The 24,755-nt window shown below is 48.9% G+C and overlaps 3 non-coding genes across 3 annotated transcripts; all 3 read right to left on the bottom strand.

Annotated features, from left to right (window-relative positions):
* Positions 1-7,721: 7,721 nt before the first annotated feature.
* On the bottom strand, positions 7,722-7,794 carry trnat-ugu (transfer RNA threonine (anticodon UGU)). Its single transcript has one exon. It is a non-coding gene; the product is annotated as a tRNA-Thr (tRNA).
* A 13,449-nt stretch (positions 7,795-21,243) lies between these two features.
* On the bottom strand, positions 21,244-21,316 carry trnat-ugu (transfer RNA threonine (anticodon UGU)). Its single transcript has one exon. It is a non-coding gene; the product is annotated as a tRNA-Thr (tRNA).
* Positions 21,317-24,342: 3,026 nt separating this feature from the next.
* trnat-agu (transfer RNA threonine (anticodon AGU)) lies at positions 24,343-24,415 on the bottom strand. The gene has a single exon. It is a non-coding gene; the product is annotated as a tRNA-Thr (tRNA).
* Between the last annotated feature and the right edge of the window lie 340 nt (positions 24,416-24,755).

Genomic DNA, 24,755 nt, shown 5'->3' with positions numbered 1-24,755 from the left:
ACGCCTCGCTGACCCTGGCGAGGTTTCCCAACACCGGGAAGCCCGCGCCTCTGTTAGAAAAATGGGGATAATCCTCTTAACTGCCTGTTAACTACCTGTCAACAGGCAGTTAAGTGGCTGTAATCGCCTTCCCGCCTCCAGGAGACGGGGCCCGGCACGGGTCGGCTTCTCGCCTCCCGGAAAATGGGACGGAGGCGGGTTGGGGCCAGGATGGGCACCCGCCCCCAGATTCTGGCCATTTTCCCAGCAGTCCCACCTCCAAACCCGCCTCCCCAAGGCTGCCAAGATCGCGCCCTACGAGCCTACAGCCAAAGACAGGCCATTCAGCCCAACTGGTCCGTGCCGGTCTGTCGAGCCTCCTCCCACCGCTCTTCATCTCATCCTATCCAGATACCCTTCTATTCCTTTCTCCTTCATGTGTTTATAGAGTCTTTGGGCTGGATTTTGATACTGGGGTGGGCTGGGGTCGTGTAATCCGCATTTCGTGTTAGCCACCCAATTCTAAATCGATGTGGGAGAATGATGCGATTTTCACATAATTGGCCAATTGAGTTCCAACGTGTGGGAACCCATGGCCAATGAGTTTTTTCAGTCTGAAAGTCACCTCCGATGACGTCATCACTGCTGCTGCATTTAAGGTCTGCAACAAGCCTTGCTTCTTCTGCAGACTGCCAACCTTTTAGCCTTTCATGTTAGAGGGACCGTGAGGCAGAATGACCAGCCAGAGACCTCGGTCTGCTCCCAGGTTTGACGATGTTGCCCTGCAGGCTTTGGTGGAGGGAGCAAGAGCTAGTAAGGAGGTGCTCTTCCCTTCTTCAGGGAGGAAGAAGCCTCCCCAGCAGACCAAGGCTATGTGGATCCAGGTGGCCCAGGAGGCCAACTCTATGTCGATAACCCACAGAACCTGGATTCAGTGCAGGAAGAGGTTTCATGACCTTCTGCGCACTGAAAAAGTGAGTATGAATTTCCCATCACCCTCAATCTGATCCCCATTGCCTCTCCTCACCAGCACTCAGCTTTAGCAATCTCTTCCTCCACATCCCACTTGACACTGACATCCATGCACCCTTACCCATTCCCTCTCTCTCTATGGTCACATTCACCTAACTATTCGACTATGCAGCCCTCACACTCCCTATCACTGTGATGCTATGAAAACAACTGACAACACACAGGGAGGGCCCTTGGTCTTGCCACCTCACTCCATCTTTGTCTCCTTCTAAGCATCTATGCTATGGATTCTCTACACTCACTCCTTCATTCGCACTCAAACTCCACTTGTCTCCCTCATTGCAAGAAAAGAGAGCTCACAATAAGAGGGAAAGAGTGAGGACAGGAGGAGGGCCACCCTCAATAGCCCAGCTCACCCCCTGGGAGGAGGCGGCCCTGGAGATCGTGGGAGTGGTGGACGATGCGCAAGTGGGGGACGGACAGCCGGGTGCATCACAGCAAGCTATCAAGATATCCTTCTATTCCTTTCTCCCGCGTGTGTTTATAGAGTCATAGAGTTATACAGCACAGAAAGAGGCCCTTCGGCCCATCGTGTCCGCGCCGGCCATCAAGCCCTGTCTATTCTAATCCCATTTTCCAGCACTTGGTCCGTAGCCTTGTATGCTATGGCGATTCAAGTGCTCATCTAAATGCTTCTTGAATGTTGTGAGGGTTCCTGCCTCTACCACCCTTTCAGGTAGTGAGTTCCAGATTCCAACCACCCTCTGGGTGAAAAAGTGTTTCCTCAAATCCCCTCTAAACCTCCTGCCCCTTACCTTGAAACTATGCCCCCTGGTTATTGACCCCTCTACTAAGGGGAAAAGTTCCTTTCTATCTACCCTATCTATGCCCCTCATAATTTTGTACACCTCAATCAGGTCCCCCCTCAGCCTTCTCTGCTCTAAGGAAAACAACCCCAGCCTGTCCAGTCTCTCTTCATAGCTGAAGCGCTCCAGCCCAGGTAACATCCTGGTGAATCTCCTCTGCACGCTCTCCAATGCAATCACATCCGTCCTATACTGTGGCGACCAGAACTGCACACAGTATTCCAGCTGTGGCCTAACTAACGTTTTGTACAGCTCCATCATAACCTCCCCTCTCTTATATTCTATGCCTCGGCTAATGAAGGCAAGTATCCCATATGCCTTTTTAACCACCTTATCTACCTGTCCTGCTGCCGTCAGGGATCTTTGTACATGCACACCAAGGTCCCTCTGATCCTCTGTCCTTCCTAGGGTCCTACCATTCACTTAAAAAAGAAATTAGGAGAGCGAGGCGGGGCCATGAAATAACACTGGCGAGCAAAATAAAGGAAAATCCTAATGTGTTTTATAAGCATATTAAGGGCAAGAGGATAACTAGGGAAAGAGTAGGGCCCATTAGGGACCAAAGTGGCAAACTGTGTGTAGAGCCAGAGGATGTAGGTGGGGTTTTAAATGAATTTTTTGCATCTGTGTTCACTATGGAGAAGGACTATGTGGACATAGAAATCAGGCAGGGGGACTGTGATATACTTGAACATATTAGCATCGAGAGGGAGGAGGTACTAGCGGCTTTAGCAGGCTTAAAAGTGGATAAATCCCCAGGCCCGGACGAGATGTATCACAGGCTAATATGTGAGGCAAAGGAGGAGATTGCAGGGGCTCTGACACAAATTTTCAGAACCTCTCTGGCCACAGGGGATGTGCCAGAGGACTGGAGAACAGCTAACATAGTTCCATTATTCAAGAAGGGTAGTAGGGATAAACCAGGGAATTACAGGCCAGTGAGCCTAACATCAGTGGTAGGGAAATTATTGGAAAAAATTCTGAGAGACTGAATTTGTCTCCACTTGGAGAGGCAGGGATTAATTAGGGATAGTCAGCATGGCTTTGTCAAGGGAAGGTCATGTCTGACCAATTTGATTGAATTTTTCGAGGGGGCGACTAGGTGTGTGGATGAGGGTGGTGCAGTGGATGTGGTTTACATGGATTTCAGTAAGGTTTTTGATAAAGTCCCGCATAGGAGACTGGTCAGGAAGGTAAGAGCCCATGGGATCCAGGGTGCCTTGGCACATTGGATCCAAAACTGGCTTAGTGGCAGAAGGCAGAGGATGATGGTGGAAGGTTGTTTTTGTGGCTGGAAGCCTGTGTCCAGTGGGGGTACCGCAGGGATCGGTGCTGGGTCCCTTGCTGTTTGTGGTCTACATTAATGATTTGGATGTGAATGTAAAAAGTATGATCAGTAAGTTCGCAGATGACACGAAAATTGGTGGGGTGGTAAATAGCGAGGCAGGAAGCCTCAGGCTACAGGACGATATAGATGGGTTGGTCAGATGGGCGGAACAGTGGAAAATGGAATTTAACCCTGAAAAGTGTGAGGTGATGCATTTTGGACGGACTAACAAGGCAAGGGAATACACAATGAATGGTAAGACCCTAGGAAAGACAAAGGATCAGAGGGACCTTGGTGTGCATGTACATAGATCCCTGAAGGTAGCAGAACAGGTGGATAAGGTGGTTAATAAGGCATATGGGATACTTGCCTTCATTAGCCGAGGCATAGAATATAAGAGCAGGGAGGTTATGATGGAGCTGTACAAAACGTTGGTAAGGCCACAGCTGGAGTACTGTGTGCAGTTCTGGTCGCCACACTATAGGAAGGATGTGATTGCATTGGAGAGGGTGCAGAGGAGATTCACCAGGATGTTACCTGGGCTGGAGTGCTTCAGCTATGGAGAGAGACTGGACAGGCTGGGGATGTTTTCCTTGGAGCAGAGAAGGCTGAGGGGGGACCTGATTGAGGTGTACAAATTTATGAGGGGCATAGATAGGGTGGATAGAACGGAACTTTTCCCCTTAGTAGAGGGGTCAATAACAAGGGGGCATAGATTCAAGGTAAGGGGCAGGAGGTTTAGAGAGGATTTGAGGAAAATCTTTTTCACCCAGAGGGTGGTTGGAATCTGGAACTCACTGCCTGAAAGGGTGGTAGAGGCAGGAACCCTCACAACATTCAAGAAGCATTTAGATGAGCACTTGAAACGCCATAGCATACAAGGCTACGGACCAAGTGCTGGAAAATGGGATTAGATTAGGCAGGGCTTGATGGCTGGCGTGGACGCGATGGGCCGAAGGGCCTCTTTCTGTGCTGTATAACTCTATGGCTCTATGACTCTATGACTGTGTATTCCCTTGCCTTGTTAGTCCTCCCAAAATGCATCACCTCACACTTTTCAAGGTTAAATTCCATTTGCCACTGTTCTGCCCATCTGACCAACCCATCTATATCGTCCTGTAGCCTGAGGCTTCCCTCCTCGCTATTTACCACTCCACCAATTTTCATGTCATCTGCGAACTTACTGATCATACCTCCTACATTCATATCCCCGGAGTCCTGGGGCCAATATCTATCCCTCAATCGACATAAAAATAACAGATAATCTGGTCATTTTCACATTGCTGTTTGTGGCAGCTTGCTGTGCGCACATTGGCCACCGCCATTCCTACATTACAACAGTGACTCCACTTCAAAAGTACTTCATTGGCTGTAAAGTGCCTTGAGACGTCTGGTTGGTTGTGAAAGGCGTTATATAAATGCAAGTCTTGTGGGAGGGCTAACAAGGAAAGGGAATACACATTAAATGGTAGGACACTGAGAAGTGTAGATGAAAAGAGGGACCTTGGCATGCATGTCCACAGATCCCTGACGAAGGAGCAGCGCTCCGAAAGCTTGTGATTTCAAATAAAGCTGTTGGACTATAACCTGGTGTTGTGTGACTTCTTACATTTGTCCACCCCAGTCCAACACCGACATCTCCACACCGTAGCAGGCCAGGTAGAGAAGGTGGTTAAAGAAGGCATACGGGACACTTGCCTTTATTCAATTCAATTTTATTTGTCATATATGCAGCAGACGTGTGCGCTGCACAATGAAATGTTGATTTTTACGAGTCCTCCCAACATTATTAGCCGTGGCATAGAATACAAGAGCAGGGGGTTATGCTTCAACTGTATAAAACATTAGTTAGGCCTCAGCTAGAGTACTGCGTGCAGTTCTGGTCACCACATTACAGGAAAGATGTGATTGCACTAGAGAGGGTACAGAGGAGATTTACAAGGATGTTGCTGGGAGTAGAGAATCTTAGCTATGAGGAAAGACTGGATAGGCTGGGTCTGTTTTCCTTGGAACAGAGGAGGCTGAGGGGAGACCTTATTGAGGTGTATAAAATTATGAGGGGCCTAGATAAAGTGGATAGAAAGGACCTATTTCCCTTAGCAGAGGGGTCAAAAACCAGGGGGCACAGATTTAAAGTAATTGGGGGAAGGTTTAGAGGGGATTTGAGGGGAAATGTCTTCACCCAGAGGGTTGTGGGGGTCTGGAACTCACTGCCTGAAAGGGTGGTAGAGGCAGGAACCCTAACCACATTTAAAAAGTACTTGGATGTGCTCTTGAAGTGCCGTAACCTGCAGGGCTATGGACTAAATGCTGGAAAGTGGGATTAGGCTGGTTAGCTCTCTTTCAGCCGGCATGGACACGATGGGCCAAATGTGCCTTAAATTTCTATGATTCTATGAATGTGTGATTTAGCACGGTGGTAGTGCCACACAACACGATGGAGGGTGTCCTCAGTGTGAAGACGGGACTGTGTCTCCAGAAGGACTGTGTGGCGGCCAGTCCTACCAATACTAAGAACATAAGAATTAGGAGCAGGAGTAGGCCATGCGGCCCCTCGAGCCTGCTCCGCCATTCAATAAGATCACGGCTGATCATCGACCTCAACTCCACTTTCCCGCCCGATCCCCATATCCCTTGATTCCCCTAGAGTCAAAAAAATCAATCTATCTCAGCCTTGGATAGACTCAAAGACTGAGAATCCACAGCCCTCTGGGGCAGAGAATTCCAAAGATTCACAATCCTCTGAGTGAAGAAATTCCTCCTCATCTCAGTCTTAAATGGCCGACCCCTTGTAAGGTTTCACAAGAATTTCAAAAATTTCTACAGCCCCGAAGGTTCCTTTTTTGATTAAAGAAAACCTGGGTGGAATATATCTTAAAACCCCAGGGTATCAATGTGGCTGTCAGACCTCGTGGCAGAAGACAAAAGACAGCCTGCTTGTATATCTACAAAGGATTTGAAAAAAACGCCAGCCTGTGTGAATGTATGAAGTACTTGAAACTGTCAATCAACTGCAGTTTAGGAAGTTTCACCACAGGACAATGGATGTTTGTTTACAGAACTCTCTACAATGTTGACACAAAGGCTTAAGTACTTAAAGCTGTCAATCAATTGCGGTTGAACTGACCACAGGACAATGGGTTTGTTTACAAACCATTTGAGTGCTGTTGACTGAAATTCAGTAAGACATTTAAACTGAGCGAATACCAGTCAAATGAATGGGGTAATACATTCAAACCCATTGCAGTCGATGGGGACAGTTCGACCCCTTTTGTATAGCCCAGATACATCCGGATTTGGGCGCGAACATTATGGCTCCCAATTGGGGTATATAGATAGCTTCTCAGGAAGCCATCTCTCTCTCTCTCTCTGCCACCTTGCCTCCGTGCTCTGCCTGCAAGAAGAACAACTCAACAGCCTGCCCAAAGGAGTGGAATACCAGCAGTTACTTTTGAATTACTGGGGTATCTCCACTTCGGGGCGGTGAAGAAGCTAAGACTGCAAGGGCACGGAGCAGGCGTTCACTGGTGAGCATAGATTTTTCTGGCCCATTACAAGGCAACCTAGATAGGTATTAGGGGTGGGAATTAAGGGGAATTTTTGTTAAATTGTAATTTTAGTCAATTTTCCCTCGATGTGTGCATTTTCTCCTCCCCTATTAAGCAAAAGAGTGCTGTACTAAGCAAAGGTGTGCTGTATTAAGTAAAAGTGTGCTGTATCAAGTAAAAGTCTGCTGTACTAAGCAAAGGTGTACTGTATTAAGTAAAAGTGCTGTATTAAGCATAGGTGTGCTGTATTGATTATTTTCAATTTATTTCTTTTTACCTCAATAAATACTGATCTTCTTTGCACCCAACCACGAGTCTCGTTTTGTCTACATCGCTACTGAAATAAGTCCAGCGGTCAGAACCAGGAAAGGGGAGCGATTTGAAACCGCACGGGGCTCTGGAGCAACTCAGATACTCTCTGACAGGCCAGAGGCAATAACCCCAGTATAACCCCCAATATTTTCTACACCCTTATCCTGAGACTGTGACCCCTGGTTCTAGACACTCCAGCCAGGGGGAAACAACCTCTCAGCATCTACCCTGTCAATCCCCCTCAGAATCTTGTATGTTTCAATGAGATCACCTCTCATTCTTCTAAACTCCAGAGAGTATCGGCCCATTCTACACAATCTCTCCTCATAGGACAGCCCTCTCATCCCAGGAATCAATCTAGGCAGGAAATGTGAAATATCAGGATATATTGGTGGGTCTGAGATTTGATATCATGGAATCGAAGAATGGTTACAGCACAGAAGGAGGCCATTCGGCCCGTCGAGCCCGTGCCAGCTCTCTGCAAGAGCACTTCAGCCCGTCCCACTCCCCCGCCCTTTCCCCGTAGCCTTGCCAATATTTATCCTTCAGGTGCTTATCCAATTCCCTTTTGAAAGCCGCGATTGAATTGGTTTGGTCCCAAACTGGGGCTGGAAAGTGAAACTGCTGAGGGATGTGTTTAAAGTGTGGAGTGAACCGGTCTGGTTGATGGTGTCGACAGTGTCGCTAATTGATGGTGAATTTAGAAAAAAATTGAGTAGGCCCCAGTGAGATTTGAACTCACGACCCCTGGTTTACAAGACCAGTGCTCTAACCCCTGAGCTATGGAGCCACCTGTGCTTTAATTACCTATTTTAATCTTACTATTGTTAACAAGGAGGTGGGGCCCAAACAAACATTCACAATGGTTCATCCCTGAACATTCACAGAATGACACAGCACACAAGGAGGCCATTCGGCCCACCGTGCCTGTGCCGGCTCTTTGAAAGATTCTGTCCAATTAGTCCCACTCCCCCCTGCTCTTTCCCCGTAGCCCTGCGAATGTTTCCACTTCAAGTGTATCTCCCATTCCCCCATTTCAAAGTTGCTGCTAAACTAAGGAATTCAGGAGAAACTTCTTGACCCAGAGAGTGCTGAGAATGTGGAACTCGCTCCCACAGGGCCTGGTTTGAGACGAGTAGCTGAGATGCATTTACACAGGATTCCATCGGATATACGGCACAGAAAGAGACCATATATATTCTGTGGCTACAAGAGCAGGCCAGAGGCTGGGAATTCTGCAGCGACTGTCTCACCCCCTGACTCCCCAAAGCCTCTCCACCATCTACAAGGCACAAGTCAGGAGTGCGATGGAATACTCTCCACTTGCCTGGATGAGTGCAACTCCAACAACACTCAAGAAGCTCGACACCATTCAGGATAAAGCAGCCCGCTTGATTGGCACTCCATCCACCACCTTCAACATTCACTCCCTCCACCACCGGCGCACTGTGGCTGCAGTGTGCACCATCTACAAGATGCACTGCAGCAACTCGCCAAAGCTCCTTCAACAGCACCTTCCAAACCAGCGACCTCTACCACTTAGAAGGACAAGGGCAGCAGACGCAAGGGAACATCACCACCTACAAGTTCCCCTCCAAGCCACACACCATCCTGACTTGGACCTGTATCGCCGTTCCTTCACTGTCGCTGGGCCAAAATCCTGGAACTCCCTTCCTAACAGCATTGTGGGTGTACCTACACCATATGGACTGCAGCGGTTCAAGAAGGCGGCTCACCTTCTCAAGGGCAATTAGGGATGGGCACTAAATGCAGGCCTAGCCAGCCAGCGACGCCCACATCCCATCACTGAATTAAAAAATTTAAAAAATTCGGCCCAACCAGTCCACGCCGGCGTTTATGCTCCACTCGAGCCTCCTCCCGTCTTTCCTCATCTAAATCTATCAGTGTAACCCTCGATTCCCTTCTCCCTCATCTCCTTGTCCAGCCTCCCCTTAAATGCATCGATACTATTCGCTTCAACCACTCCCTGTGGCAGCGAGTTCCACATTCTCACCACTCTCTGGGTAAAGAAGTTTCTCCTGAATTCCCTATTGGATTTCTTGGTGACGATCTTATATTGATGGCCTCTAGTTATGCTCTTCCCCACAAGTGGAAACACTCTCTCTGTATCCACTCTATCAAAACCTTTCATCATTTTAAAGACCTCTATTAGGTCACCCCTCAGCCTTCTTATTTCAAGAAAAAAGAGACCCAGCCTGTTCATCATTTCCTGATATGTATATCCTTGTAGGTATTCGGGCTCACCGATGTAGGTACTGGACGAATTCCTACTGAATAATCGAGTTCGACTCCAGGAGAACAATCAAAAAGGTTTTTAATGCGGGAACAGAGGAATTCAAACAGGTTGCTGAGCTCGCTACAGGAGAGCCATAAAATAGGTCTTCACCAGACGGAGACGCCACGAGGACTGAGTAGGCAGTCCCGTGGATTGCGTGATGACGTCATCGCGTTCTTCCCGCGCTTGGGTAGTCATGTGACTTGTGTGATGATGTCATCGTGTTTGCCCGCGCTTGGGATGGTCACGTGATGTGCGACGTGACGTCATCGCGTTAACCCGCGTCATCGCGTTCGCCCGCGCTCCCAAAGGAGGAAAGCCCCGCACCGGCTACATCGTTACGTTAAAGGGAATTATGTACGGTAAGTAAGGCACACTCGGTGGTACCGCTACATGCGCCCCCCCAGAATTCGCTTTAACGGACGTCGAACAGTGAGGTGGTCTGACGAGTCTGTCCGAATGACTCCTGTAGCCTCGAGACGGAGACTGCTGGGTGGTTGGCGGTCTGGCGGGCGGTCGTACTTGGGTTGGCGTAACGACGATGGGTCGCTGGTGGTCAGGCGGACGATCGTTCCAGGTGTGCCGTAACGACGATGGGTGGTTGATGGTCAGGCGGGCGGTCGTGCTGTCTCGACGTGGCGGGTGAGGTTGAAATATATGGTCTGGTAGATGGGGTCTTGAGCGGATCCCGATGCGTGTTAGGGTGAATAAAACGTATTCAGCCCTGTGAAGGACTGTGGAAGCATGTGACCTCTGTAGCCCGTGGTTCGAAACGGGCGCCGGGGCGAAACAGCTGGCCGCGTCATAGCGACTGGCAGGTTGGGCAGACGCGGACCATGGCTCTGTCATTGTTGGGAAAAGGTCCCCAGTCTGACGAAATCGGCAGGAACGCCGAACGGATGATCCAGGAGGCAAAAAACGTGGGTCTGGGCAGGTCGGTGAACTCGCCGACAGGCGAGCGAACTCTCCGGCAGTCGGGAACGCACGGAACGGTGCGTGCCGTAGTGCTGCTACGGTAACACAGAAGAGAGTGAACCGTTGCTGCGTTGATCAGTGATCGGTGATGAAAGCAATTTTCGCATGGCCGGTCGCGGCCGCGGGATGCCCGTTGGACCCGTCCTCAATGGTCGCAGCGTCAGTAGATGTTTGCTTTCGTTGAGGGGAACACTGTAGAGAGGGCGGCAACGCTTCTAGTTGTTGTTGATTTCGGTTGGGGGAAAACTGCCGGGAGGGCGGCAGCGCTTCGCCGTCGCGCCGAAAAGCGTGGTAGAAGAAACAGACCAGCAGGCTGACGGGCTGGTGCAGCGTCGGCGGGAGATGGGTCCTCGTGGTTTGCGAGGGGCGAATCTTCGTGGTTTGCGAGGGATGGGTCCTCGTGGTTCGCGAGGGAGGAATCCTCGTGGTTTGCGAGGGAGGAATCCTCGTGGTTTGCGAGGGGTGGGTCCTCATGGGTTGCGAGGAGCGAATCCTCGTGGGTTGCGAGGAGCGAATCCTCGTGGGTTGCGAGGGGCGAGTCCTCGTGGGTTGCGAGGGGTGGTTTGCGAGGACTGAGTCCTCGTGGCCTCTCCGCCGGGGCGCGCTCCGATCCTGTGAGCCCGTAAACGTGCTGCACCCACGCTGTGAGGGTGTTATACTTGCTGTTCTGCAATGGGGTTGTTGAAGAGGCTGACGCTCCGAAATTCGGCAGAGCTGTCTAAAACGGAGACCGTATCCAGATACGTGGTCTGCGCCGTATCGATGTTGCACAAGGCGAACGGGGCTTCTACCAGGATAAAGCACGAGGGCGGTTGTTGCTCCCGGTGTTGCGGTAGCTGAGCGAAACGGCTGTAGCTCCCAGGCGTGCTTCTTTCGTGAAAGACGTTCACGAAAAATCGGGGTCTGGCTGCGCTGCTTTCGTGAAAAACGTTCCCGAAAAACGGGGTCACCAATGTAGGTATTGATGAGTCCCCGTCTTCACGTCGTTGGTCACCAATTGTAGGTATTCGGGTTCACCGCTGTAGGTATTGGACGAATTCCTACTTAATAATCGAGTTCGACTCCAGGAGAACAATCAAAAAGGTTTTTAATGCAGGAACAGAGGAATTCAAACAGGTAGCTGAGCTCGCTACAGGAGAGCCATAAAATCGGTCTTCACCAGACGGAGACGCCACGAGGACTGAGTAGGCAGTCCCGTGGATTGCGTGATGACGTCACCACGTTCTTCCCGCGCTTGGGTAGTCACGTGACTTGCGTGATGACGTCATCGCGTTTGCCCGCGCTTGGGACGGTCACGTGATGTGCGACGTGACGTCATCGCGTTAACCCGCGTCATCGCGTTCGCCCGCGTCATCGCGTTTGCCCGTGCTCCCAAAGGAGGAAAGCCCCGCACCGGCTACATCGTTACGTTAAAGGGAATTATGTACGGTAAGTAAGGGACACTCAGTGGTACCGCTACATCCTCGTATTTCTGCTATCATTCTTGTAAATCTTCTCTGCACCCTCTCCAGTGCCTCTATATCCTTTTTATAATATGGCGACCAGAACTGTACGCAGTACTCCAAGTATGGTCTAACCAAGGTTCGATACAGGTTTCACAGTGCTATTCTACATTAACAGCTGCGTCGAGGTCGTCACGACCCTTAAAAATATCAGGACATACCCCAACCAGAAACCCTGGATGAACGGAGAGGTCCACTCACCGTTGAAAGCACGCGACGCAGCATTTAAATCTGGCGACGCGTCGGCTTACAGTGCAGCTTGGACCAACCTAAAAAAGGGTATCAGGACTGCCAAAAGGAAACAGACACTGCGGATAGAGGATCATTTCCACAACAACTCGGACCCCCGGCGCATGTGGCAAGGCATCCAGTCCATCACTGACTACAAGGGCAAAAACACCAGCCCCCCGGTTAGCGATGCCTCCCTTCCGGAGGAGCTTAACAACTTCTACGCTCGCTTCGACAGGGACAACAGGGAGCCGGCTACCAAAGCCTTGCCACCCCCGGAAGACCAGGTGCTCACTCTGTCGACCTCCGACGTAAGGGGTGTTCTACGCGGAGTGAACACACGAAAGGCTGCTGGACCGGATAGCATCCCTGGACGGGTACTCAAGGAATGTGCTGATCAGCTGGCTGGTGTCTTCACCGCCATCTTCAATCTTTCATTGGCCCAGGCAGTAGTCCCTACATGCTTCAAGACCGCTACCATTATTCCTGTGCCAAAACAAACGGCTGTGACGTGCCTGAACGACCATCGACCTGTCGCACTCACACCCATCATAATGAAGTGTTTCGAGAGACTGGTCCTGGCTCACATCAAAGCCAGTGCTCCCGCCTCTCTTGACCAACACCAGTTTGCCTATCGTGCAAACAGATCAACGGAGGATGCAATCACAACTGCTCTACACTCGGCACTGAATCACTTAGATGGCAAGGAGACCTACATCAGAATGCTGTTCATAGACTACAGCTCAGCATTCAACACTATCGTCCCCAACAAGCTGGCCACCAAACTCCAAACTCTTGGCCTGAACACTTCCCTCTGCAACTGGACCCTGGACTTCCTAACAAACAGACCCCAGTCTGTCAAATTAGGTAACCACACCTCCCCCCCCGACCCTGAACACGGGGGCCCCACAAGGATGTGTGCTGAGCCCCCTCCTCTACTCCCTCTTCACCCACGACTGTGTGGCTGTTCATGGTTCCAACACCATCATCAAGTTTGCAGATGATACCACGGTAGTAGGCCAGATCACCAACAACGATGAGACAGCCTACAGGGAGGAGGTCCAGCATCTCGTGAAGTGGTGCGCCGATAACAACCTGGCTCTTAACATCAAAAAAACCAAAGAAATCATTGTGGACTTCAGGAAGTCTAAAGGCGGGAGTCACACCCCCATCCACATCAATGGGGCTGTGGTGGAAAGGGTGGACAGCTTTAAGTTCCTCGGAGTCCACATCACGGAAGACCTCTCCTGGTCCCTCAATACCTCCTCTCTGGTGAAGAAGGCCCAGCAGCGCCTATATTTCCTAAGGAGGCTGAAGGGATGTAACCTGTCACCCCTGATCCTCTCTAACCTTTACCACTGCACAATAGAGAGCATCCTGACAAACTGTATCACAGTATGGTATGGCAGCTGTAGCTACTATGACCGGAAAGCCCTGCAGCGGGTAGTCAAAACTGCCCAACGCATTACCGGCACCCGGCTACCGACCATAGAGCACATATACCAGAAACGCTGTCTACGGAGGTCACGGTCCATCATCAAAGACCCTACCCACCCCAGCCACAGTCTGTTCGCCCTCCTGCCATCTGGGAGACGCTACAGATGCATTCACACCCGTACGACCAGATTTAGGAACAGCTTCTTTCCCAGGGCTGTCATCCTACTGAACTCCACAAATAAACTCTAAAGCCTGCACATCTGCCAATGCACTTTATTATGGTTATGTTTATGTTACTGTATTACAAGTCAAATGTATGTTGAATGTTTAAATGTCTTAATCTAAATGTACACTCTCGGGAGCCGCAAGCCTACATTTCGTTGTACTGCACTTGTGCACGAACAATGACAATAGAAGTTGATTTGATTTGATTTGATTTGAGGTTTAGAATAACTTCCCTACTTTTCAATTCTATCCCTCTAGAAATAAACCCTAGTGCTTGGTTTGCTTTTTTTGTGGCCTTGCTAACCTGCGTCGCAACTTTTAGTGATTTGTGTATTTGTACTCCGAGATCCCTTTGTTCCTCTACCCCACCCAGACTCGCACCCTCCGAGTGATAAGTGACCTCCCTATTCTTCCTACCAAAATGTAATGGGGCAGAAATTTGGGTCTCCACGGGTGAGTACGTACAGGGTACTTACCCGTAGGCCCAATGGAAGTGCCGGTTTACTGCATGCACTGCGCATGCGCGGCAAACCGGCAATTCCGTCCCCCTGAACGAAGGGGTTCAGAGGTCGAACGCGTGCGCGGGAGAGGCTGCACGTGCGCATCGAGCTTCGTTTTTTTTTACAGGTTTTCCCGGGAGGGTAAGTCTCCAAAAGTTAGAAATGTAAAAAGCAGGTGTAAGGCCTGCTTTTTACAAGGTAAGTGATGAATTAATTAAAATTCAAACATTTTTACCACAGGTTTATTATTTTTAAATACTTTAAAGAAAGGTAAGTATATTTTTAGCCCCGTTAGAAAATAAAATTATTTTTCAAAAATTTAAATTATTGTTTAAAATAGTTATTTCATGTAATTTATAGTTTATTTAAAAAAGGTGCTTTTTTTTATTTATTTGAAGATTTAGTGCTATTTTGGGGCCGTAGTATTTATAAGTCTTGACAGCACTTCCTGTCAGACTTATGAATGGAGCATTCCCTGCTCCGATTGGCTTCCCATGGCCAACGTGATCCCAGGGGACGCAGCAAACTAACTGCGCCCCTGGGATACGCAAGCACTGCGCGCCGGCAGCTGGACCAGGCCCCGGATCGGAATTCCACGGGGGCCCAGAGCTCAACGACCGGCGCGCAAGGTAAGTGCAGATTGGGAGCTTACACCCGCGGGAAGCCCCCGACCTGAATTTCTGGGCCATAACCTCATATTTATCTGTGTTGAACTTCATTTGTCAATTAATTACCCATTCTGCAAGTTTATTAATGTCCTCCTGTAACTTGTTGCAATCCTCCTCAGTACTGACTATCTCCCCACAATTTGGTGTCATCCACAAATTTAGAAATGTCCTGCCCCTCCCCCTCTTCCCCTTCCCTCTCTCTCCGACCCCTCTCCCTTGCCCTCCCTCTCTCGCCTCTCCCACTCCCCTCCCTCTCCCGCCTATCCCCTCCCATCCCGCCACTCCCCCTCCTTCCCCCACACCCACTCTCAACCCCCTCCCTCCCTCTTCCGCCCCTCCCCATCTCGCCCTCTCCCTCTCTCACCCCGCCCCTCCCTCTCTCTCCCTCCCCCTTCCCTCCCCCTCCCACCCCTCCCCTCCCCTTCCCAACCCTCCACCTCCCTCTCCCACCGCCCCCACTCACCCCTCTCTCACCCTTCCCTCTCCCGCCCCTCCCCCTTCCCTTCACATTTATCCACATTATAATCCATCTGCCATGTTCTCGCCCACACACTGAGCCTGTCGAGATCCCCTTGAAGCCTCTTCACATCCTCTTCACAACTAACACTGCCACCTAGCTTTGTATCATCAGCAAATTTGGAAATGTTACATTTAGTCCCCTCATCCAAATCATTGATATAGATTGTGAATAGCTGGGGCCCAAGCACCGATCCTTGCGGTATCCCACTAGTCACAGCCTGCCATCCTGAAAAAGACTCGTTTATCCCTACTCTTTGTTTTCTGTCTGTTAACCAATTCTCAATCCATGCTAGTATATTACCCCCAATTCCATGGGCCCTAATTTTGTTCACCAACCTCTTGTGTGGGACCTTATCGAAGACCTTCTGAAAATCCAGATACACCACATCTATTGTTCCCCTTTGTCTACTCCACTAGTTACATCCTCAAAGAACTCCAGTAGGTTTGTTAAACAGGATTTCCCTTTCATAAATCCATGTTGACTCTACCCAATCTTACTATTAGTTTCTAAGTGCCCAGTTATTGCATCCTTTATAATAGATTCCAGCATTTTCCCAACTACTGATGTGAGGCTAACAGGTCTGTAGTTCCCCGTTTTCTCTCTCCCTCCTTTCTTAAATAGCGGGGTTACATTTGCTGTCCTCCAATCTGCAGGAGCCGTTCCAGAATCTAAAGAATTTTGGAAGATGACAACCAGTGCGTCCACTATCCCAATGGCCACCTCTTTCAAAACTCTAAGATGTAGGCCATCCGGCCCTTGGGATTTGTCGACTTTTAGTCCCATTAATTTTGCTAGTACTGTTTTTTTAGTAATAATAATAATTTCTTTAAGAACATAAGAAAGAGGAGCAGGAGTCGGCCACTCGGCCGCTCGAGCCTGCTCCGCCATTCAATAAGATCATGGCTGATCATCGACCTCAACTCCACTTTCCCGCCCGATCTCCATATCCCTTAATTCCCCATGAGTCCAAAATTCTATCGATCTCAGCCTTGAATATTCTCAAAGACTCAGCATCCACAGCCCTCTGGGGCAGAGAATTCCAAAGATTCACAACCCTCTGAGTGAAGAAATTCCTCCTCATCTCAGTCCTAAATGGCCGACCCCTTATCCTGAGACTGTGACCCCTGGTTCTAGACTCTCCAGTCAGGGGGAAACAACCTCTCAGCATCTACCCTGTCAATCCCCCTCAGAATCTTGTATGTTTCAATGAGATCACCTCTCATTCTTCTAAACTCCAGAGAGTATCGGCCCATTCTACACAATCTCTCATCATAGGACAGCCCTCTCATCCCAGGAATCAATCTAGGCAGGAAATGTGAAATATCAGTGTAGTGTATGTAACCGTTCCACCTTTAAGAGAACTATTTTAAGAGTTGCACTACTTTATCTTGGCTGCTGTATACTGTAATACCGGGGGTGACCACACCGGTATATAAGTGCTGTGCAATGATTTATTGGGCAGTTCCGCCCTGACCCTCAACTAGTAAAGACCTGTTAAAGTTTACTCTTGTGGTCTGTGTAGTAATTCTCACTATAACACACAGACTTAACAGTGGCAACGAGTACGATCTTACCCTGCGGCAGAGATACATCCAAGGCAGTTTATCGGGCGTCGAGAGGAGGCATCCGCCCTCATCATTCTGCTGAGAGAAGACTCGGGTCTGCAGAGCAAAGGAAGAATTCTGACACGAAGCCTTCCACCAGCAACAGGCAGTGATCATCCCTTCTATCACGGTGGTGGGTAAGCCGATCAGCGACGAGCAGCCAGTCGGCAACGTTGACTGTGAATTAGGGGAGGGAAAAACGGAGAATTTAAGGGCAGAGAACTCGACCACGGCCGGGGAAAAGAGCCGGACAGAAGTCGGGGCCAGAGGCGCTGAGACTGGGGCAGCGTAAGGCACGGGAGCCGCGGTGAATGTAAACGCAGCCGGTGCGAAAGACCGGGCTGCAAGCGGGCTGGGAGACGCAACAGCGTCGAGAGAGAGCTCGACCGCGACCGGTGAAAAAGGCCGGGCAGCTACCGAGGCCGCGAGGCACAGCGACCGGGTCAGCGTAAGGCGCGGGAGAAAATTTAAAAAAACGCGGAGAACTCAGCCGCAGCCAGGGGAAAGGACCAGACTGCAAGAGCGGCTGGGAGGCACGATTCGAAAACCGCTGGGGGAGGGCGAACGCAGCAAATCGGCAATCGCCATTACAGCCAGCGGGGGAGAAAGGCAAACGCGGGAAGCCGCCATTTTCGGAAGCGGGGGAAGAAGACAAGCGCGGGAAACCGCCATTTTGTAAAAAAAAAAAAATTCTTTTGTTTCTCAAGAAGATTGCGAGGATGCCTAAGCGTGGTAACATGAATGATTTCGATCCCGATGTTGAAGATTGGGCCACGTATGTAGAACGCATAGAGATATATTGTAAGGCAAATAAAATATCAGATGAAGATAAAGCACTAACCTTACTAAACTCAATGGGTGCGAAGACATACGGGCTATTGAAGCATCTTCTATCACCAGCTAAACCGGCGGATCAGACTTTCGCTAAAATTGTTGCTGTTCTGAAAAATCATTTGAACCCCACACCGCTGATGTTAGCGGAACGATTTAAATTTTATGCGCGAACGCAACTGAAAGAGGAAAGCAACGCGGAGTATTTAATTGAACTGCGTAAGCTAGCGAAATACTGTCAGTTTGGGGAAAGTCTGACAGAGGCACTGAGAGACAAATTCGTGTGTGGATTGTCGAAAGAAGGAACACAAAAGCGGCTGCTTGAAGAGAATGATCTTACACTTGATAAGGCTGTCACTATTGCAGCATCACACGAAGCCGCAGCGAGAGGCACTGCGGAAATGCAGCTGAAGGCAGCGGTACTCAGCGTAGATCAAATGGCTTTGGGTACAACGAAATGTTATCATTGTGGGATGACAACACACGATCAGAACCAATGCTGGTTTAAAAACCAGGAATGTAGAAAATGTGGCAAGCTTGGTCACATAGCTAAAGTATGCCGGTCAGGAAAGAAGACCAGCAACAAAAAGTCACCACAGGAAAAGTGCAGAAAGGTACATAAGGTGGCTGAGAAGAGTTCGGATGAACAGAATTCGGATTCAGACTCCAACAGCAAGGAACTGGGTAGTCTGAGAATTCACAATGTGAGTAAGGAAGCTGACCGACAAACTATCTGGGTCACACTGCAGATAGCAGGAGTCCATGTGAAGATGGAATTGGACACCGGATCGGCATTGACGGTCATGAATAAGCAAGACTACAAAAGGTTATTCACACATATTCCCCTACGGGATACAGAGATAGTATTAAAGACATACACGGGGCAAAGAGTATACCCCATCGGAAGGATAAAAGTCAAGGTGGTACACAAGGGCAAAGAACACCAAGGAATGGACATATATGTACTACCTGAAGGAGGTCCACCACTTCTGGGACGGGAGTGGATCAGGAAAATAAATATGGACTGGCACTCCCTAAAAGCAATAACGGGAGATTCCGGAAAAAGAAAAGATGTCAAACCTGCACGATTGTCCAGAATATTGGATGAGGGCATATGCAGCAGTGACAGTGACAAAGCAGAGAGTGAGAACTCGGTGAAGACAATCAGCTCAGACCCTGAAACTGATGATGGTAAGACCAGCCCATGTGCAAAAGACAAGTCTAAAATGGACTTGCAGACTAATGATGGAAAAACGAAGGAGTGTATAAATGCTTCAGGAGAGAACAAAGTATCAGAACAGAATTCCACTGAACAACAACAACATTGTTTGACAGAGAATTCTGAGTCTGTCCAGTCTACAGACATGCACATTTCTGAGGAACACCGGGCTCGAACTTAACTCAATCTCAAACTACAACAGCAATTAGAACAAATGATTCGCCGTTTTGAGCAGGAGATGAGTGCAAAGAAAAAGTTCTTTGACACAGAGTTGGAGAATCTGGGAAGACAGCAGAAGCAGCTGATTGAGAAAATGGAGCAGGAACACACAAACCGTCTGCGCGAGGAGGCCAAACGAATCAAAGCTGATTCAGTTTTTGAAGGTGCGTGCTCTAATCTGGTGGAGCAAGCTGTTCAGCAACTGAAGGCGCTTGTTAGCAGGTTGCAGGCAGGAAAGGCTGATTTGGTTGCCATGAATTCCGAGCTCCTACTGAAGTTGGGTGCAGCATCACCGGACGATTCATTTGTTGAAATTCGAACGGTGGAGGCTGCGGATGATGGTGAATTAAAAGCAACAAAGGACCCCCAGTGCAAGGTTACAAACAGCCCTGCAGCCTATACGTCAAAAACACATGACGACGATACTGGGAAACGTCTGATGTCAGAAGAGTTAACGGTCAGCCAACTCCTTCATATGCGGAGGGACAAGACTCTGAAATTGGAAAAACTTGAACACGAGCTTCAATCTTCAAAGGAAAGGGTTTCGGAGCTCTCAAAAGTTATTGAAACAGCTGAGGTTGCAACACAGACTGAGAAGATTGCAGCAGAGCAGCCCTTGGATGCCAAGAGTATGCTGACTCACGTCAATGTAGCACAACAGAATGCTGAAACAGCTGCTCCAGTAGAGGGATTGAATAGTCCGAACAATCAATCTCCGAATGAAGTTGAAGTATTGAAATCACAAGTGATGTCATTAGTAAAAGATTTGCAGGAAGCCCAGAAAAAGCTGGATGAAGCTGAACACATGAAGAAGTCTCTTCAGGAGAGATGTCTGGATTTGGAACATAAGCTGGCTAACGTCCAGCTGGGCATGGAGGAAATAGAAGACAATAGAGAAGAAGCAGAAGATGATGACTCATCTGAACCATTATCACCTCTACCAGGTCACGCACGTGGTCCCTCCGAACTGAGCCAAATCAGTCAGGAAGTAGAAAAACTTCCCAAGGTACTCGAGCCTTTAGAAGTCAGCAATGCTGGTTCTGAAGTTACGAAAGTTCAAGCTGTTAAGTCCAGTGAAGGACTCTTAGATGAGTCACCCCAGCAACGAGAACCTACTACACCACCGAGAACCACTACACCACCGAGGCGTTATCCGAACCGAGTCAGGAAGCGCAGGAGGCGCCCCTCAGAGACTGAATCTGTTTTACATGAAGTTGTGTAGATATGTTATGATGTTATGTTTAATGGGAAATATATACTGTTAAGCTAAAAAGGGAGGATTGTAGTGTATGTAACCGTTCCACCTTTAAGAGAACTATTTTAGGAGTTGCATTACTTTATCTTGGCTGCTGTATACTGCAATACCGGGGGTGACCACACCGGTATATAAGTGCTGTGTAATGATTTATTGGGCAGTTCCGCCCTGACCCTCAACTAGTAAAGACCTGTTAAAGTTTACTCTTGTGGTCTGTGTAGTAATTCTCAATATAACACACAGACTTAACAATCAGGATATACTGGTGTGTCTGAGATTTGATATCATGGAATCGAAGAATGGTTACAGCACAGAAGGAGGCCATTTCGGCCCGTCGAGCCCGTGCCAGCTCTCTGCAAGAGCACTTCAGCGAGTCCCACTCCCCCGCCGCCCTGACAATATTGATCCTTCAGGTGCTTATCCAGTTCCCTTTTGAAAGCCACGATTGAATCTGTTGATTGGCTATGATAAATTGACCCTTAGTGTTAGGGGGGTTAAATACGTGGGGTTACGGGGATAGGGTGGGATATGTGTTGATGTAGGGGTTACGGGGATCGGGTGGGATATGTGTCGGTGCAGGCTCGATGGGCCGAAATGGCCTCGATCTGCACTGTGGGGTTTCTGTGATTCTGTGAAACTGGGGCTGGAAAGTGAAACTGCTGTGGGCTGTGTTGAAAGTGCAGAGTGAACCGTTTTGGTTGATGGTGTCGACAGTGTCGCTAATTGATGGTGAATTTAGAAACAGAAGTCAAAATTGAGTAGGCCCCAGTGAGATTTGAACTCACGACCCCTGGTTTACAAGACCAGTGCTCTAACCCCTGAGCTATGGAGCCACCTGGGCTTTAATTACCTATTTTAATCTTACTATTGTTAACAAGGAGGTGGGGCCCAAACAAACATTCACAATGATTCATCCCTGAACAATCACAGAATGATACAGCACACAAGGAGGCCATTCGGCCCACCGTGCCTGTGCCGGCTCTTTGAAAGATTCTGTCCCATTAGTCCCACTCCCCCCTGCTCTTTCCCCGTAGCCCTGCGAATGTTTCTACTTCAAGTGTATCTCCCATTCCCCCTTTTCAAAGTTGCTGCTAAACTAAGGAATTCAGGAGAAACTTCTTGACCCAGAGAGTGGTGAGAATGTGGAACTCGCTCCCACAGGGCCTGGTTTGAGACGAGTAGCTGAGATGCATTTACACAGGATTCCATCGGATATACGGCACAGAAAGAGGCCATTCGGCCCAACCAGTCCACGCCGGCGTTTATGCTCCACTCGAGCCTCCTCCCGTCTTTCCTCATCTAACTCTATCAGCGTAACCCTCGATTCCCTTCTCCCTCATCTCCTTGTCCAGCCTCCCCTTAAATGCATCGATACTATTCGCTTCAACCACTCCCTGTGGCAGCGAGTTCCACATTCTCACCACTCTCTGGGTAAAGAAGTTTCTCCTGAATTCCCCATTGGATTTCTTGGTGACGATCTTATATTGATGGCCTCTAGTTATGCTCTTCCCCACAAGTGGAAACACTCTCTCTGTATCCACTCTATCAAAACCTTTCATCATTTTAAAGACCTCTATTAGGTCACCCCTCAGCCTTCTTATTTCAAGAGAAAAGAGACCCAGCCTGTTCATCCTTTCCTGATATGTATACCCTCGCATTTCTGGTATCATCCTTGTAAATCTTCTCTGCACCCTCTCCAGTGCCTCAATATCCTTTTTATAATATGGTGACCAGAACTGTACGCAGTGCTCCAAGTGTGGTCTAACCCAGGTTCGATGTTTCGATAACTTCCCTACTTTTCAATTCTATCCCTCTAGAAATAAACCCTAGTGCTTGGTTTGCTTTTTTTATGGCCTTGTTAACCTGTGTCGCAACTTTTAGTGATTTGTGTATTTGTACTCCGAGATCCCTTTGTTCCTCTACCCCACCCAGACTCGCACCCTCCAAGTGATAAGTGACCTCCCTATTCTTCCTACCAAAATGTAATACCTCACATTTATCTGTGCTGAACCTCATTTGTCAATTATATGCCCATTCTGCAAGTTAATTAATGTCCTCCTGTAACTTATTGCAGTCCTCCTCAGTATTGGCTATCTCTCTCCGCAATTTGGTGTCATCCGCAAATTTAGAAATTTCCCGTCCCTCCCCCTCCCCCTCCTCCCCTTCCCTCTCTCTCCCCCTCCCTCTCCCGCCCCACCCCTCCCCCTTCCCTTCACATTTATCCACATTATATTCCATCTGCCATGTTCTCGCCCACTCACTGAGCCTGTCGAGATCCCCTTGAAGCCTCTTCACATCCTCTTCACAACTGACACTGCCACCTAGCTTTGTATCATCAGCAAATTTGGAAATGTTACATTTAGTCCCCTCATCCAAATCATTGATATAGATTATGAATAGCTGGGGCCCAAGCACCAATCATTGGGGTACCCAGCTAGTCACAGCCTGCCATCCTGAAAAAGACCCGTTTGTCCCTACTCTTTGTTTTCTGTCTGTTAACTAATTCTCAATCCATGCTAGTATATTACCCCCAATTCCATGTGCCCTAATTTTGTTCACCAACCTCTTGTGTGGGACCTTATCGAAGGCCTTCTGAAAATCCAGATACACCACATCTACCTGTTCCCCTTTGTCTACTCCACTATTTACATCCTCAAAAAACAGGGAGCACGGTGGCATAGTGGTTAGCACTGTTGCCTCACAGTGCCACGAACCCGGGTTTGAATCTGGCCTCGGGTGACTGTCTGTGTGGAGTTTGCCCGTTCTCCCTGTGTTTGCGTGGGTTTTCTCCGGGTGCTCTGGTTTCCTCCCACAGTCCAAAGATGTGTGGGTTAGGCTGATTGGTTATGATAAATTGACCCTTAGTGTTAGGTGAATAGGGTGGGGTTGGTGTAGGGGTTACAGGGATCACGTGGGATATGTGTCGGTGCAGGCTTGATGAGCTGAAATGGCCTCTATATGCACTGTGGGATTTCTGTGAACTCCAATAGGTTTGTTAAACAGGATTTTCCTTTCATAAATCCATGTTGACTCTACGCAATCTTACTATTAGTTTCTAAGTGCCCAGTTATTGCATCCTTTATAATAGATTCCAGCATTTTCCCAACTACTGATGTGAGGCTAACAGGTCTGTAGTTCCCCGTTTTCTCTCTCCCTCCTTTCTTAAATAGCGGGGTTACATTTGCTGTCCTCCAATCTGCAGGAACCGTTCCAGAATCTATAGAATTTTGGAAGATGACAACCAGTGCGTCCACTATCCCAATGGCCACCTCTTTCAAAACCCTAAGATGTAGGTCATCCGGTCCTTGGGATTTGTCGACTTTTAGTCCCATTAATTTTGCTAGTACTGTTCTTTTAGTAATAATAATAATTTCTTTAAGAACATAAGAAATAGGAGCAGGAGTCAGCCACTCGGCCCCTCGAGCCTGCTCCGCCATTCAATAAGATCATGGCTGATCATCGACCTCAACTCCACTTTCCCGCCCGATCTCCATATCCCTTAATTCCCCATGAGTCCAAAATTCTATCGATCTCAGCCTTGAATAGACTCAAAGACTCAGCATCCACAGCCCTCTGGGGCAGAGAATTCCAAAGATTCACAACCCTCTGAGTGAAGAAATTCCTCCTCATCTCGGTCTTAAATGGCCGACCCCTTATCCTGAGCCTGTGACCCCTGGTTCTAGACTCTCCAGCCAGGGGGAAACAGCCTCTCAGCATCTACCCTGTCAATCCCCCTCAGAATCTTGTATGTTTCAATGAGATCACCTCTCATTCTCCTAAACTCCAGAGAGTATCGGCCCATTCTACACAATCTCTCATCATAGGACAGCACTCTCTTCCCAGTGAATCAAAATTGAGGAGGCCCCAGTGAGATTTGAACTCACGACCCCTGGTTTACTAGACCAGTGCTCTAACCCCTGAGCTATGGAGCCACCTGTATTTTAATTACCTATTTTAATCTTACTATTGTTAACAAGGAGGTGGGGCCCAAACAAACCATGGACGGGCAGCACGGTGGCATAGTGGTTAGCACTGTTGCCTCACAGCGCCAGGGACCCGGGTTCGAATCCGGCCTCGGGTGACTGTCTGTGTGGAGTTTGCACATTCTCCCCGTGTTTGCGTGGGTTTTCTCCGGGTGCTCCGGTTTCCTCCCACAGTCCAAAGAAGTGCGGGTTAGGTTGATTGGCGATGATAAATTGACCCTTAGTGTTAGGGGGATTAAATACGTGGGGTTACGGGGATAGGGTGGGATATGTGTTGGTGTAGGCTCGA

Source organism: Somniosus microcephalus, unplaced genomic scaffold, assembly GCF_052327205.1.
Source record: "Somniosus microcephalus isolate GS21.2 unplaced genomic scaffold, FLI_Smic_1.0 unresolved_chr2, whole genome shotgun sequence".
Lineage (NCBI taxonomy): Eukaryota > Metazoa > Chordata > Chondrichthyes > Squaliformes > Somniosidae > Somniosus > Somniosus microcephalus.
The sequence above is the reverse complement of the archived record's forward strand: the minus strand, read 5'-3'. Positions and strand labels throughout refer to the sequence as shown.